The sequence below is a fragment of the Agelaius tricolor genome, unplaced genomic scaffold (genome assembly GCF_023055355.1).
Source record: "Agelaius tricolor isolate 1412-34295 unplaced genomic scaffold, bAgeTri1.0.p SCAF_9, whole genome shotgun sequence".
NCBI classification, from domain to species: domain Eukaryota; kingdom Metazoa; phylum Chordata; class Aves; order Passeriformes; family Icteridae; genus Agelaius; species Agelaius tricolor.
Window position 1 is genome coordinate 17,789,518 of NW_027269269.1, and position 13,841 is coordinate 17,803,358.

General features: G+C 40.3%; 1 protein-coding gene across 15 annotated transcripts in view; it reads left to right on the forward strand.

Moving 5' to 3' along the window:
* Positions 1-13,841, forward strand: part of TENM4 (teneurin transmembrane protein 4) — a 927,633-nt gene that overhangs the window by 333,389 nt on the left and 580,403 nt on the right. The window contains exon 2 of one of the 15 annotated variants that reach the window (XM_071432904.1): positions 425-468. The exons of the other annotated variants lie outside the window; for them this stretch is intronic. The gene's annotated coding sequence lies outside the window, so the exon portion shown is untranslated. The remainder of the gene's footprint in view (positions 1-424; positions 469-13,841) is intronic. 15 annotated transcript variants of the gene reach the window in all.

Here is a 13,841-nt window from a genome sequence, read left to right on the forward strand (position 1 = left end):
GGTCCATCAGCATAGCTTATTGTAACTAAAAGCTAAAATACTCCGTTTCTGCTTTGAACTGACAAATTGGCGTTGTTGGGTGCTTTGACAGAGTAACTTGCACCACTTGCCAGTGAATCGGGCATTCATGGATCCTTGACCGATATGTTTCAGAGAAAAAAGTCCTATAATGTAACACTTTTTTAAAGCATAAGTATATATGTGCATTTCCTCTTTGCTCTAGATTAAAAGGAAAAAGATCATGGAGAAATTTATATCTTAATTATGTCAGTCTAACATGAGGAGTGGTGCTGTAGCGTGGCTATAGGACTTACAGTAGTTAGGAATAAATGTACAATTTTCATTCTTCTGTGCTGTTTCACCCTCAATTCCCTTGATAGATAAATAATTTTGTTAGAAACATATAACTTTTTTTTTTTGCCAGCTGTTCTACTCTCCCTGGAGCATCTGTAGAGACAGAGTTGAAATGTGAGTAGGAGGGCATGTTTCTTTGTCTGTGTGCAGTGACAAACACTTCTTACAGAAAGTTCAAATTTTGGAAAGTTTAAGCCTTACTCACGAAAATCCTTTTGCCTTTATACCAAATTGCTTGGAATGGAGCTGTTTGTGCTGTAGGGGGATTCAAACTTCATTGAATGTTGCCCTGCTGGGTATCAGCAGAGGTGATCTTTTGAATGTGAAGATGTCCATGAAAGCAGGCACAGATCTCTCTGTTCTTCCAGTGTGTTGGCAGCAAGAAGAAGGAAAGCACATTATGAAACAAATTAGGGCTGACAGATAAGTTTCCTTTTCCAAGTTAGAGTTGCTTTCTAGGATGTGACACAATCCTTGTTCTTTTTTTTGAGTGGGGGGAAGAAGGAAGAAGGAGAGAGGAGTTGCTGATGGTCAGTTTAGGAGGAGGAGCTCACTGAAGTGCATTTATTTATCAGTTCATTTAAATGGGCATGGCCCAGTGAGATTTCACCGATATCTCCACATTTTAGTGAAGTAGCAATTGCTGTGGTCTAGGATAAGCACTGCAATCCAGAATGTTGCTCCACTGCCCTAATCACTGCTAGGCACTGGTGGCAGATGTGCTACCCCAGCAGCAACAGCAAACATGAAAGCAGGAGATGTCTCACTCCCCATTAATTTAGGTCTTGTGATTATTCAGTGCAGTTTTCTCTTTAGGCACTGAGTAGAAGCTGTATCACTTGCCTGCACAGGTGTTTGCACACACTGAGCCTTCAAAGTATTCTGGAGATTCATTAGTTATACAGTAAAAAGTTAGAAACAGAAGATTAAATCCTATTTTTCTATTTTAGTCTAACCCTGCATCATGTATGCAATAAGGGCTCATAGGCTTTGTTCTCAACCCCTCAAACTCCAAAATGTGTACTGTAAGTCTTAAAATTGCTTTTAAAAAATCCAGTCTGGGCCTGTTTGTTCTGGGAAATATTTGGTCTATTCATAAGATCAGTCTTGCTTTTCTATATCAGGAGCTGCACCCAATGAACCTTATGGATCCCTTCCAACTCAGGATATTCTATGATCCTATGATATCATGCTGTGTGGAGTATAAGAGAAGTCAGGATTCATTTCCTAGGCAGCAGCATCTTCAAGCACTGTCTGTTCACATAAGAGCAAAGTCCTGGAGGCCTGAAATTCATAAACAATTTCTTCCACTGGGTCATCTGGACTTAAATGGGTCAGTCTTACAAATGAGCTGAACCCCCAAATTTTATAATGGAAGGTTTTCAATATTCTGCTAATTCCTTTTGAACTGCCTCCATGTCTTTGGATGCTGAAAACCATTTCATCCTTATCTCTGTAACATAAAGAAGAATAGGAAGGGAGAGTTTGGTTAGCCAAAAAGCTTTTAGAAGTGACTGCCAGAAGTGGTTGGAAAAACTGACAGAGCATGAGAGACACTGGAATTTGCTTTCTGCCTGTTGATACAAACAGCATTAGGTGGTTGGGCTGTGGGCAGCACAGATCCTGTCAGTTTGGAACAAGCAAATGCTTCTATTTCTAGAAAATTACCCTTTGGGCAGCTGGGTTTAAGGTGTGATCAGCCTTTTGGCACAGATTTTTGTTCTAGAAAGCAGAGAACCATTTCAAGAGCCAACTGGCCGATGTGTTCCCGCAGACAGACCTGTGATCATGGATTACTTACGGTGTTTCCTTACGGTGATGCTAAAACAATGCAAAGTTCACACAGCCTTTAATTGCTTCTTGACACTTCAGCAGATCAGCCTCTGAGCTGTCAAGATGATGATCCATATGCTGCAACACTCTGACACAATTTTGAAATGTTGAGTTGAATGGACTTGCCCAGCATTGCCCACAGTCCTGGGGCATCACTTGGCTACCTTAATCTGAAACACATTTGTCCTCATTCTACAATGCTCTGCTTAGTGAGTACAAACCTCCCAGCTCTGCAGCGGGTGAGACAGGCATTGTAAACCTCCTCTTCTACTCCCCATTCTCACTGCTTCATCTCCAGGCCAGCTTGGGTAAAACACTGTCTTGTAAATAATGACTGTTTCATTATTCAGACACTTGAATAAGGCAACTTTCATTGTGATTTTTACTTAAATTACGGGTCTCCAATATATACTTTTAAATCATATTATTGGTCTGTTAGTCTCATTTTTGTTGATTTCTTTTGGCTTTATGGAGTCATCCAAGAGATAGTAGCTTTGTGACATTGCCTCATTTTTGTCACTCTCTGTGTGTCAGAGTACTTAGTTTAACAGAGTACTCTGCTCCTCTAAACAGATCTCTCAGTCCATCCCACTCAGCCTAGTCTTCTCCTCATGCCCTGCCTCATCCAGCTCCTTTCTACAATCCTGTTTTCACCTCTCTAACCCCTGCTCTCAGAGTCTCTCATCCCAACTTCATTCAGTTCCTACCAGCTTGAGGTCATGCCAAGAACCAGAGAGCGTCTCTGATTGCAGTTCTGACACTTGAATACAGACCTGGCACTTCCCATAGCATAAAACATCTTGTCTTGTCATACACAGGTAGAAATGTAAGTGATGGAAGCTGGCAAATATGTACAAATGCACCCAGGAGCATGTAGCAACGGTGTTTTTATCAGAGATGTCTAAACTTGGCTTAATTCAAACAGATAGGCACAAAACTCATTAGAAGAAAAACAGTTCTCTCCCAGGCAAATTTCAAGTCCTTCCTCTAAAGTCCTAAAAATCCCAGAGGAGGTTTCAGAAAGAAAGCTAAAGCCTTTTTTTTTTTTTTTTAACGTTAGTAAAACAACATATTTTTCCTTAGCCTTGTTCTCAGAATCTGCTGAACTGTTTTGACTGAAATTTTCCAAAAAACTTCAGCCTGAGGCAGACAGCTGGCATGGAAATTTTCAGGCCAAACAATTTGCTTAGTATAGTTATAGGAAACTGTGAATGCTGTTTTATTATTAAAGCTGCTTCACTCTTCCCATAATTGACAGCACTATCAACTTTGCCTTTCCCTAATAAACAGAGAACTGGAGATTGTGTTACAAACTAATTTCGTACTTGTGTGTTTTATAGATTTTTTTTTTTTATATTGGAAATTTATTATAGATCTGACACATGCATTTCAGCATATGTTAGCAGATGATGAAATCTCAAGCTTCTTGGAAACTGAAGTGAATACAAGTAATGAGAATCCCACAAAGTCACATCAAAGTGATACAGCATTGCAGGATTTGTAGGATGGAATTAAATCCAAAGAAATCTCAGGAGATCTTGCACTGATGGAGCAAACCCACAAATTCCCATGTATCCCACCCTCAGGTTCAGTGTCCTGCTGACAGAGGAATTCTTATTTAGTATAGCAACCTTATATTGTAACAGCAACTGTTATCACAAACCAGAGCCAAAAAAAACCCAAAAAACAAGGGGGAAAAACCAAATGGAAACCCAGAAAACTGAAAGAACAGATAATTGCATTTTGATGTGGCCAGCTTTTTTCTCTGTTTATCATCATCACAGGTGACTCTCAGGCTGCAGTTTCACATCAGATCCAAATTCAGGACCCTCTGGCATGGAAGGAGAGGGGTCCTGCTCTCCCCCTCTCCTCCCATCCCAATGTCCTCCCTCCCCAGCTTCTGTCCTTTGACTCCTTCAGAACATGTCTGATGATTTATGCCTTTTTGACAAGGGCACTAGCGGTAGGACAAGGGGTGACAGTTTAAGATAAGAGAGGGCAGATTTAGATTAGATGTTAGGAAAAGCTCTTTCCTGTGACAATAGTGAGGCAGTAGCACAAGTTGCCCAGAGAAGCTGTGGATGCCCCCAGGCTGGATGGGGCTCTGAGCAACCTGGTCTGGTGGGAGGTGTCACTGCACATGGCAGAGGGAGCTGGGACTAGGTGATTTTTAAGGTGCCTTCCAACCCATTCTGTGATTCTATGATTCTACAGTTTAATTTATCAACCCAGGACAAAACAAGCTCCATCTTTTGCTTGGGGTTTTGGTTTATTTCTGATGACTTAGTGACTTACATTGAGTCAATGTGGTGGAATCATTTGCCAAGGAGAAGAGAGAAAGACGGGGGTACAAACAGCTTTGTGGTGGTGATGGGGGTTTAGGCTAGTCCCATGACCAAGGAGTTTTTCCTAGCATGCCAACTAGTTACAGCAGTTTGATTGTACTGATATGAAGTCTAATTTTATTCATGTTAAAATACAGAGTGCACTTTTTCATTACAGTCTTCTATCTTCAGGACAGTCTTTCAAGCCATCCTGTTTAGTGGGCCTTGAAGCAGCTGTCCTCTAACAATTTGCTGGACTCTTTTTGAACCCAGCATGTAGTTGTGATTGCCACAAGAAAAAGTTTCAAAATTTAAAGTCATGCTATGAGTGAATAAGCCTTCCTGTTTTTCTGCTTTAACCTCTCAATTTGGTAATTTCATTAGATGACTCCTACTTTGTGGGTTATACAGCAGGATAAATTCCTTCTACTCTTTGGTTTTGTTTTTCTATTCCAAGATGAAAATCCTCACCCTACTTTATCTATTCTGCAAGTCTTTCCATATTCCTGATAATCTTTTCAGCCTTTTCCTTTTCCTCTGTCTTTATTAGTTCTGCTCTGTATTTTAGACATGGGTAGAACCAAAATGTATGCAGCATTAAGACAGAAATGCATGTTACCTTATAAAACATCATCCCATATTATATTTAGCCAGGAGAAAAGGAAGCTTGAGGGGACCTTATAGCTTTCTGCAATTCCCTGAAAGGAGGGTGTAGCCTGGTGGGGGTCAGTCTCTTCTCCAAGTTACAAGTGACAGGACAGGAGGAAATGACCTCAAGTGGCACCAGGGGAAGTTTAGATTGGATATTAGAAAAAATTTCTTCACTGAAAGAGGGACCAGGCATTGGAAAGGGAGAGGGACTCAGGCTGCTGAGGGAATGAGGCTGTGATGGAATCACCATGGCTGAAAATGTTCAGTAAGTGTGTGGATGTGATTCTTAGGGACATGGTATAGTGGTGGCAGTGCTGGGTTAATGGCTAGGCTCAGTGATCTTACAGGTCTTTTTTAATATAAATGATTCTATGATTTTTCTCTTTTCATTCTCTATTTTTTTCCTAATGTATCTCAGAATTTTTCCTGTGCATTTAACTGGCACGAGCAGAGAGCCAGTAGTTGTAGAGGGCATCCCATGGAGACCCCTCAACCAACCTTCTGTGGGGCACCAGTTAATTTACAGCCCATATTGTGTATGCATTGTTAGAACTGTTTTTCCCTTTATGCATTATTTTGCTTTTAGTGATACTGAATTTCATCTGATGTTTTTATCACCCAGCTTGTTACCCAGTACTGTGAAAGTAGGTTGTAGCGTAATGGTTGGAGGCTTCATGAGAGAATCAGAAAGCCCAGCAATGAAACAGGCTCTCATTTTGACTTTTATTCTTGTCCTGGGGATAATCTGAGCAAATATATAACCAACAAAATACCCTTTATATAAAGTAAGAACAACCAGCCTGCCTGTCTTGTGACATCTGACTGTGAAGTTGTCTGTTGCTCAAATGTTTTTCTTCTCATTGTCAGCATCTAACAGTCTTTCTTTTTCTCATACTTCTTTCTAGCCAGTGTTTGCTCTTCCCAAAAGCAGGAAATTATGCCCTTGCTTCCTCCACACAGCACCACCAGAATCCTGATACCAAGGGACAACTTAATGATCATCTTTTCACAGCCTGACGTTTCCCCTGTACCTCCATCTTCTTTCTATCCTAAAATCCCTCTTGTGTTCATGATGCACTGCAAAGACACCTGGGATTTGGAAACTTTTCCTACTCTCTTGGTTTTGCTTTTATCTCACAAGAAAGTGTGAGCAGACAAAGCCACCTGCCTGTCACTTAGAGCCCTGTTTCATGGCAAGCACTTGGGTCTACCTGAACAGGGCTTTCTTTAGGGCTTAGCTTTTATGGATTATTATTGTTGCTGCTGTTCACAATCTTATTTGGGATTGAAGGGATGCACAAATGACTCGTTTAGAAGCTACAAACCATTGCTTGCAGCCCTGCATATCCCCCATATGCTTTAAAATGTCATCTGTTTGTGGCTTTCTGTGCTGAACGCTGTTGATCACAGGCTCTGGAGAGCAACTTTATTGTACACCTGCATCACTTTGCTTTGTATTCTTTTATACCTCCTGCATAATTAATATTTTTTTCAATTTTATGTATTTATTTATTTTGGCTGATGTCTTCTCCAGAGAGTATCAGACACAGCAAGCATCTAGTTGAGAAGATGGTAACAGAGAAGAAGGGTATATCAGAAGCTGATACTGGGGAATAAAAGTGGATCTTTTAGGGGGTGAGAAAATGGGGGAATACCAGGAAGAGAGGGACCTCTACCAACTCTTTCATCATTAGTGCTGGATTCCTGCAGCTGGTGCTCTGTTGTGCTCTGTGACCTGAGGACACTGATTCTTTTTTTCCTTTGTTTTCTTTCTTCCCACCCTCCATTTCAGAGCATGGAAGACTGAACAGTCTGTAACTTCTCTGCTGTGCAAATCAGTAAAATTGGGATACCCAGCCCCAGTAAAGATGCCTAATCTAATGTGTGGGGGCATATATTCTTCATATCTCAATACTCCTGTTTGTTTCTCTCTCCTTCCCTCTGCTCAAATGAAAACACCTGGAGTTAATGTTACACAGACTATGTGGGATCTCACCTTGCCATCATGTTTACTTATTAAGAAATTTCATTAAGGCCTTTTATATAAAATGTGCACTGCTTTGACAGACTGAGTGTTTGAAAGTGGACACTCCCAGCAACAGAGATTTTTTTTGAAGATAACAAAAGCCAATCACATTGCATCTTGTTTCAATCCCCAAAGCACCACAACGTTTTAACTTAAACCAGGGCCAGATCCAAGAATCATTACTGTTAATTCAAAGGCTCCTGTAAGTTTTAATGGTCTCTGGATCAGGCCTTTTCACTCCTGCTGTGGAACAGAGCTGGCTCCCCCAGTGCAGAAGCAAAAAATGGCCATGAAAATTGAAGGCTGGTTTGGAAACGGATGTCATTTCCACTGCTGGACTAATTGAGTATGTGAGGCTGGGAGTGGTATAGGTTTGAGGTTTTCTTGATGTTTCCAAGTAAGTCAAAGTTCCTATAATGAAAGCATGTAGAGTGGTGTTTTGTAACTATTTTTATACCTACATCAGACTTGATGTTAGTGGCTTTGAATTATTTAATGTTTTTCTTCCTCAGCTGTCATCTCCAGTGAGCTCCCATTGCAGGGCTGCGGGAGTTGTTGTGTAAGGAACAATGCAGGAGCCTGGCATTGGCTGCTTGGGGGGGTGATGTTGCCTGGTTTTGTTTTGTTTCATGTCTTTAATCCAATTTTATCCTTTTTCTTGCTGGTGAGAGGGACATCAGGCCAAGGTATTAAATCATACTGACCGACGTGGGCTGAATATGAAGTACATGCCAGCTAAATACACAAATGGGGAGTTTTCTGCTTAAACCACTGAGCACTAATGTCTGTCACATAGGAAGAGCCAACTATTTAACATTCAGTCTATTCAAAAAACATTATTATGTCCCAATGGTAATTTAAAATCACATCTGTTAGAACCATATGTGGGGAAAGTTTACCTTTTTTTTAAGCTATTTTTTTAAAAAATCCCAAGTTACCCTGTTTATAGGGTTATCTTCAATGTGGGCCTCTTTCAAAATTTCAGACTGATGGCCATGAAACGCCATCAGTCGAACAAATGAACTAAATGAATTCAACTATTATCTTTTTTCCTTTGCAATTAATGTGTGGGCTTTCAGAGGATATCTGCAAGTAGACATCCAGGTTTGAAAGGAAATCTATATATTGGGATCATGCTTCATGCTTCTGTTGTCTGTAACCTGATATTTGTTTGTTCATCTGAGTTATTGGATATTTCACAGGTTTTATTTGTTGCCGTTTAAGCTTCTATTAACAATGACTATGACCTTTGAAAATAGCTCTTTTGGGCAGTCAGATTCTCTAATTTTTACTTTGTGGAATTGCCACTGGGTTATTCTGTCCTTAAAAACAAAAGATAGAGATTTGTTTTCAAAGCCTCCCATCATTATTATCTAACCAGCACTAACTGGCATAAACTTGAGATCCTTATACCTGAGCAGTGCTAATAGCATATCTGACATGGCGAGTGGAACACCCAGGTCAAAATATCTGCTATAGGTCCCTCATTACATGGTGGATAAAGTGCTCTGTGTCACCTCTACATTGAGTGCAACATGTTTTGCCATGTCTTTATGTACCTGTTCATCCCAGCTAAATGCAAGCACCTGAGTGAATTGCTTTGACAGATGGTAATTGGGGGCAAACAGATTTCAAACACAGAAGTTAAAGGAGCTCTTTATTCCTTCGCCCTGTTACCTGCTCCCTCTGCTTGCTAAGGGTCTTCAATAAAAGCTGGACAAAACTAAATTCCCAAGTGGTTGGCAAGCACTGACACTCTCTGTGCTTGATGTGTGTGCACACATTGTGCATTGTGTTGTGGTAGGGAACATTTCCATTGTGCCGCCCCACTTCTCTGAATTCCAGTTTTGGATGGTGAAAACAGGAAGAGCTCTGCTTTGGTTATGGTGGCCAGGCTGGAACACCAAATATTGGTATTCAAGCTGTGATCCCCTGTGGGTAACTAAAATTGTGCGTGTTACGTGATGAATTTAGAACACTCCAGGCCTCAAGCCACCATTCCAAATAACCCCTCATAATAAACGACAAATAACTGCTCTTCTGGGACTTTTATATGTGTCAAAAGCTTAGCCTTTTGCAGAATCCCACAGAAATCTCAGCCCTTCCCTGAAGTAATGGATTTTCCCATTAAGTGCATCCACATCTGTTAGCAGCACCAAGCTTTCTACTGTTCATCCTTCACAAGTAGGCCAAGTACCTCAACGAAAAATAATCACAAAGTAAATAGATAAGCATGTAAGTACTAATAAAGCCACTGTTCATGAGTTACATCTTTCCAGTGGCATTCACAGCATAGAATATTGTGCATCCCCCTCCAGCTGTGTTTTAAGCTCTGAATTTCTTAGCTAAACAGGGTGCTCATGATCCCAATGTACAGAGCACCTGACAACACAAGAGTTAAATATTCAGCTATAAATAGCATGCCTACTTTGATGGGATGCATTGTATTGTAATTTTAGCACTAATTAAAGTGGTTGTAGGCATGAAATATCTCAGTCTTTCAGAAACATGTGTAAATATCCAAGATTAATCTGGTTTTGTTGTCTGAATGTTTTGGCAGAGTTGTGCCATTGCATATGAAGTTTTACGAGTAGCAGTATAATAAAGATGGGGTTGCATGTCAATGAACAGCATTTTTTTATTCATTTTGGGTTAATCAAGTGCTGAAGTTAAATTGGAATGCATTAATTTGTTCTTGGTTTAAAATGAGACTCCACTGTGTCCTGTAGCGAGTTTGATGCTCCGAAGGTTTTGTGGGGTTGATTGCTTCCAGATAAGTCAGAAAGTAGCTATGCTGAAAAAACCCACTTTAATTTGAATGATGTGCATGGAAAATGTGGGGGAAAAAATGAAGAAAGCTACAAGAGAAACAACACATTTTTATGTTTTTGGCACAGCTTACTTCATATTCCTACTCCCTGTCCTTGTGTGATCCCTGAACACTTGATGGATGAGAAAGATAATTGTTGATCATTTCATGAAGCTCTGCCAGTAACACATACCAAATATAATTAAACCTTCAATTTTATGCTTTTAAATACATTTTCTCACCTGATATAGCAATTAACCACTTTCTGTCAGAGCAGAAGGAGGCAAGGTGTTTTGGGTCCTATTTCCTAGCTCCACTTAATGTGAAATGTGGGGGTTTCATTTTCAAAACAATTCCACTTTTCTGTTAGATCATTTCACCTTTGAGGTTCCATGAGAGTCATTCTGGAACGTCAGGAAAATTGCCACAAATGATGATTTTGCTTGTTAAGCTGTTTTGCATGGTCGAATTGGATCAGTTCCAGTAATTTCTTGTCTCACTAGGTAAAACACTGCAAGACTTTTGCAGCTGGGACAACGAACAAGGGAAGTTTAATGCAAATCATCTCTGATTTTAACCCTATGTCTATGGTGTATATTTCAGGCTAATTCCTTGCAGACAGTCTTTTTAAAATTTCTGTTGTCAATCTGATTAATTTTGTCCAAGGTTATTGTTTTTTTGTCTGTAATATAGACAAAATATTTGATTGTGATCAATTTTGATGCAGCCATGATTCTACTCAAAAGGATGATAAACATTGTCCTTTTCTTGGGTAAGAATACCCAAGAAAGTATCATTTTTGAATGACAGCTGTCAAACAGATGAATCAGCTTTAAGGGAAAACAAAGGAAATGACAGACTGATATTGAATGTTAACACCTGGTGGACACTGAGCACAGCCATCCATAGCTATGGGTCTCTGACTGTCCAGAGCCCAATTCCACTGGGACATGCAGGACAATGCATTTTGCTCTCTCCTTGAGCATGAGGGCATGCTCCATTAGCTGAGACTTGTTTTTACAGCATATGTGCCAGACAGCTTGGGCAGGAGCTGAACAACCACCAGTCTTGCAGATCGTATCCCACAGGGCAAGATAGATGATTCCCTTTTCTTGGTTGTTACAGAGACATTAATTAAAGGGCATACTCCCCAGGACACCTTTTCCAGATCCTGGGTCAACTTTAAACTTGAAACATAAATATAAAACAAATCCAGACGTCTTGATCTAGTTACACTGACTAGTTATTGAGAAGACACCTTGACCATATGAAGTAGTTGAAAGGAGGGGACATGAGGACTTCTGGTCTGTTTGCAGCTCTCTTTTGTGAGCCAGGAGAACTCACTTGCGTTTTTGTCTCAATTCATCTGTCCATAGAAAAAGTTTCCTAATAACTTCCTATTTATTTCCTCTTTGCCACATCATTTTGGAGTCCAGGAAGCTCTGTCCCATTCTCCCTTCCCTAAATATATCACTGCAGTGTCCTGGCAGCATTCATTTTAGGCTACAGAAATTCAGTCCATCATTCAGTGCACAAAATTATTGAATGGGAATCAGATTTACAGTCACACTGTGAAGAAGAAAGTTAGTTGACTTGTCTTTCAGGACATTTGGTTTTATTAGGTTCCTGCACATGTTTACTTTGATCCCTTCAATGTTATCCTAGAAGATGATTCCAGGCCAGATTGTAAAAATGTCAGTTTCTTCAAACATGTGAACAAAATCCTTTCTAAATTTGTCAGATCTTTTGAATTACAACTCCAGTGTTCTGCGTGAGACAGAATTGTTACTTCCACTTTGAAAAGATTAGCCTTTTAGCTGTCAGGAGCTCACAGGATCCAGCACTGTCTGTAACAGGCTTTGTTCAGAACAGGTGCACTCCCAGACCAACATTGTCCCAAATTACCTAGAAATTATCTGAATTCTGAATTATACCAAAAGAGCTGAATCCTGTGTCACTGTTGCAAAAAGTATATCTATCCTTTCTGCAGATCCCATATTCATCAGAGATTGATAATTTCAGAGCACACACTTTGGCTGGACAGTGTCTTATCCTTACCCCATGTGGAGTTCTGCATTCATCTGTGGGCCCCTCAGCACAGGGAAGACATGGACTTGTTGGAGCAGGTCCAGAGGAGAGCTGCAGAAATGCTCAGGGCTGGAGCACCTCTTCTTTGAAGACAGGCTGAGAGAAATGGTGGTGTTCAGCCGGTAGAAGACAAGGCTTGGGGGAGACTTTATAGCAACCTTTCAATATGTAAAAGGAGCTTGTAAGAAAAATGAGGACAGACTTTTTAATTGGGCCTCTAGCAATAAAACAAGGGGTAATGTTTTTAAACTAAAAGAGAGTAGATTTAGATAAGATGTAATGAAGAAATGTTTTTATAATGGTGAAACACTGGCACAGGTTGTCCAGAGTAGTAGATGCCCCATCCCTGAAAATGTTCAAGGTCAGGCTGGCTGAAGCTCTGAACACCCTGCTGTAGTTGAAGATGTCCCTTCTCATTGCAGGTGAGCTGGTCTAAATGAGAATTAAAAGTCCCTGTAAATCCAAACCATTCTATGATTCTATGACTCTGTCTTCTAGGAAAGGGGGGAAAAACAATAAGCAAGGAAGGGGGAAGCACAGCAAAGCAGACCTGGGTACAAAAATCATGCCAAGTTCCTGCCCTTGGTGATCAAATTTTCTACTTTCTCATCCCAAACATAGTTTTAAAAGAGGAATAAGGTGTCAAAACTATCTCAGATGCAACATTAGTGGCGTGTTGGGTGACAGCCCTGTTGAATCAGTTTAGATACAGTCCCCTCATATAGGAAGCTGATAAGAGGTAACAATATGGTTAACTTTCCTGCTTGTTTTATCAGCAATGACTCAGTGTTTACTACCCTGAAAACTGAGGTGGAGACAGAAAATGCCAAGGGAAGCAGACTAGTTGGCATGCAAATAGAGAAAAGATCTGCATTCCTGGATGAAAGCAAGTTCCTTTGTTGGCTTAATTTTTCCTCATTAGTTTTACAAAAGAACCATGTAAAGAATAAAATCAAAACATACAGTTATCTCAGCTGTTCGGTCAAGTACCACTTATGTCCAGGCTGTTTTCTGCCTCTCTGAATGAAGGTGTTGGGAGAAGTATGTGACTGGGAGGTGGAGAAAGCCTCCTTAAGTCTTAAAGGTTTCTCTAACTAACTTGTGATTGGTAGGAACAACAGATGTACTAAAGCCACACAAATCAGAAAACTTATAAAAGGCCCATACAGGATGAGTCAGATTAATAAATAAGAAAAGATCAGATCTTCCAACTAAGACAGAAACACCGGGAAAGGAGGATCCAAAGCAAGATGATGAAGCCTAAATCTTTTCAAACCTTCATAACAATTACGTTAGTTTAGACATCATTTTGGGGGGCCATCCAGAGGAGAGAAAAAAGTAGGAAAATATATTTTAGGAAGATTAACCCAAGAAACCTCCATTTTCTCTTACAAGCTACAGTGAGATAACAAAACTCTGAGGCAAAGATGACAACATTTTTCCCAGTATCTGTCCAGTTAAAGCAACAATTCAGTGAGCCTATCCAGAGCTGACGCTGTGTTTCTCTTTGATAAAGGGCCAGTGCAGGAGCTCTGGACAGTGACTTACCCTGTGGTCTCCAAAGAGCAGTTTACTAATAGAAATTAAAGTAGCCACCATGGCACAACTGGTATCAAATCCGTTTTCTCCTCTCCTATTAACTTACAGTGAACATGGCGAGGCAAGTTTCCTAGCCAAAATCCATTGTGCTAAGAGTCAGAAAATCCTGTGGGTTAGGTCCCTTTCTTCTTCAGATCTCCTTGGCAGTAATCTGCAT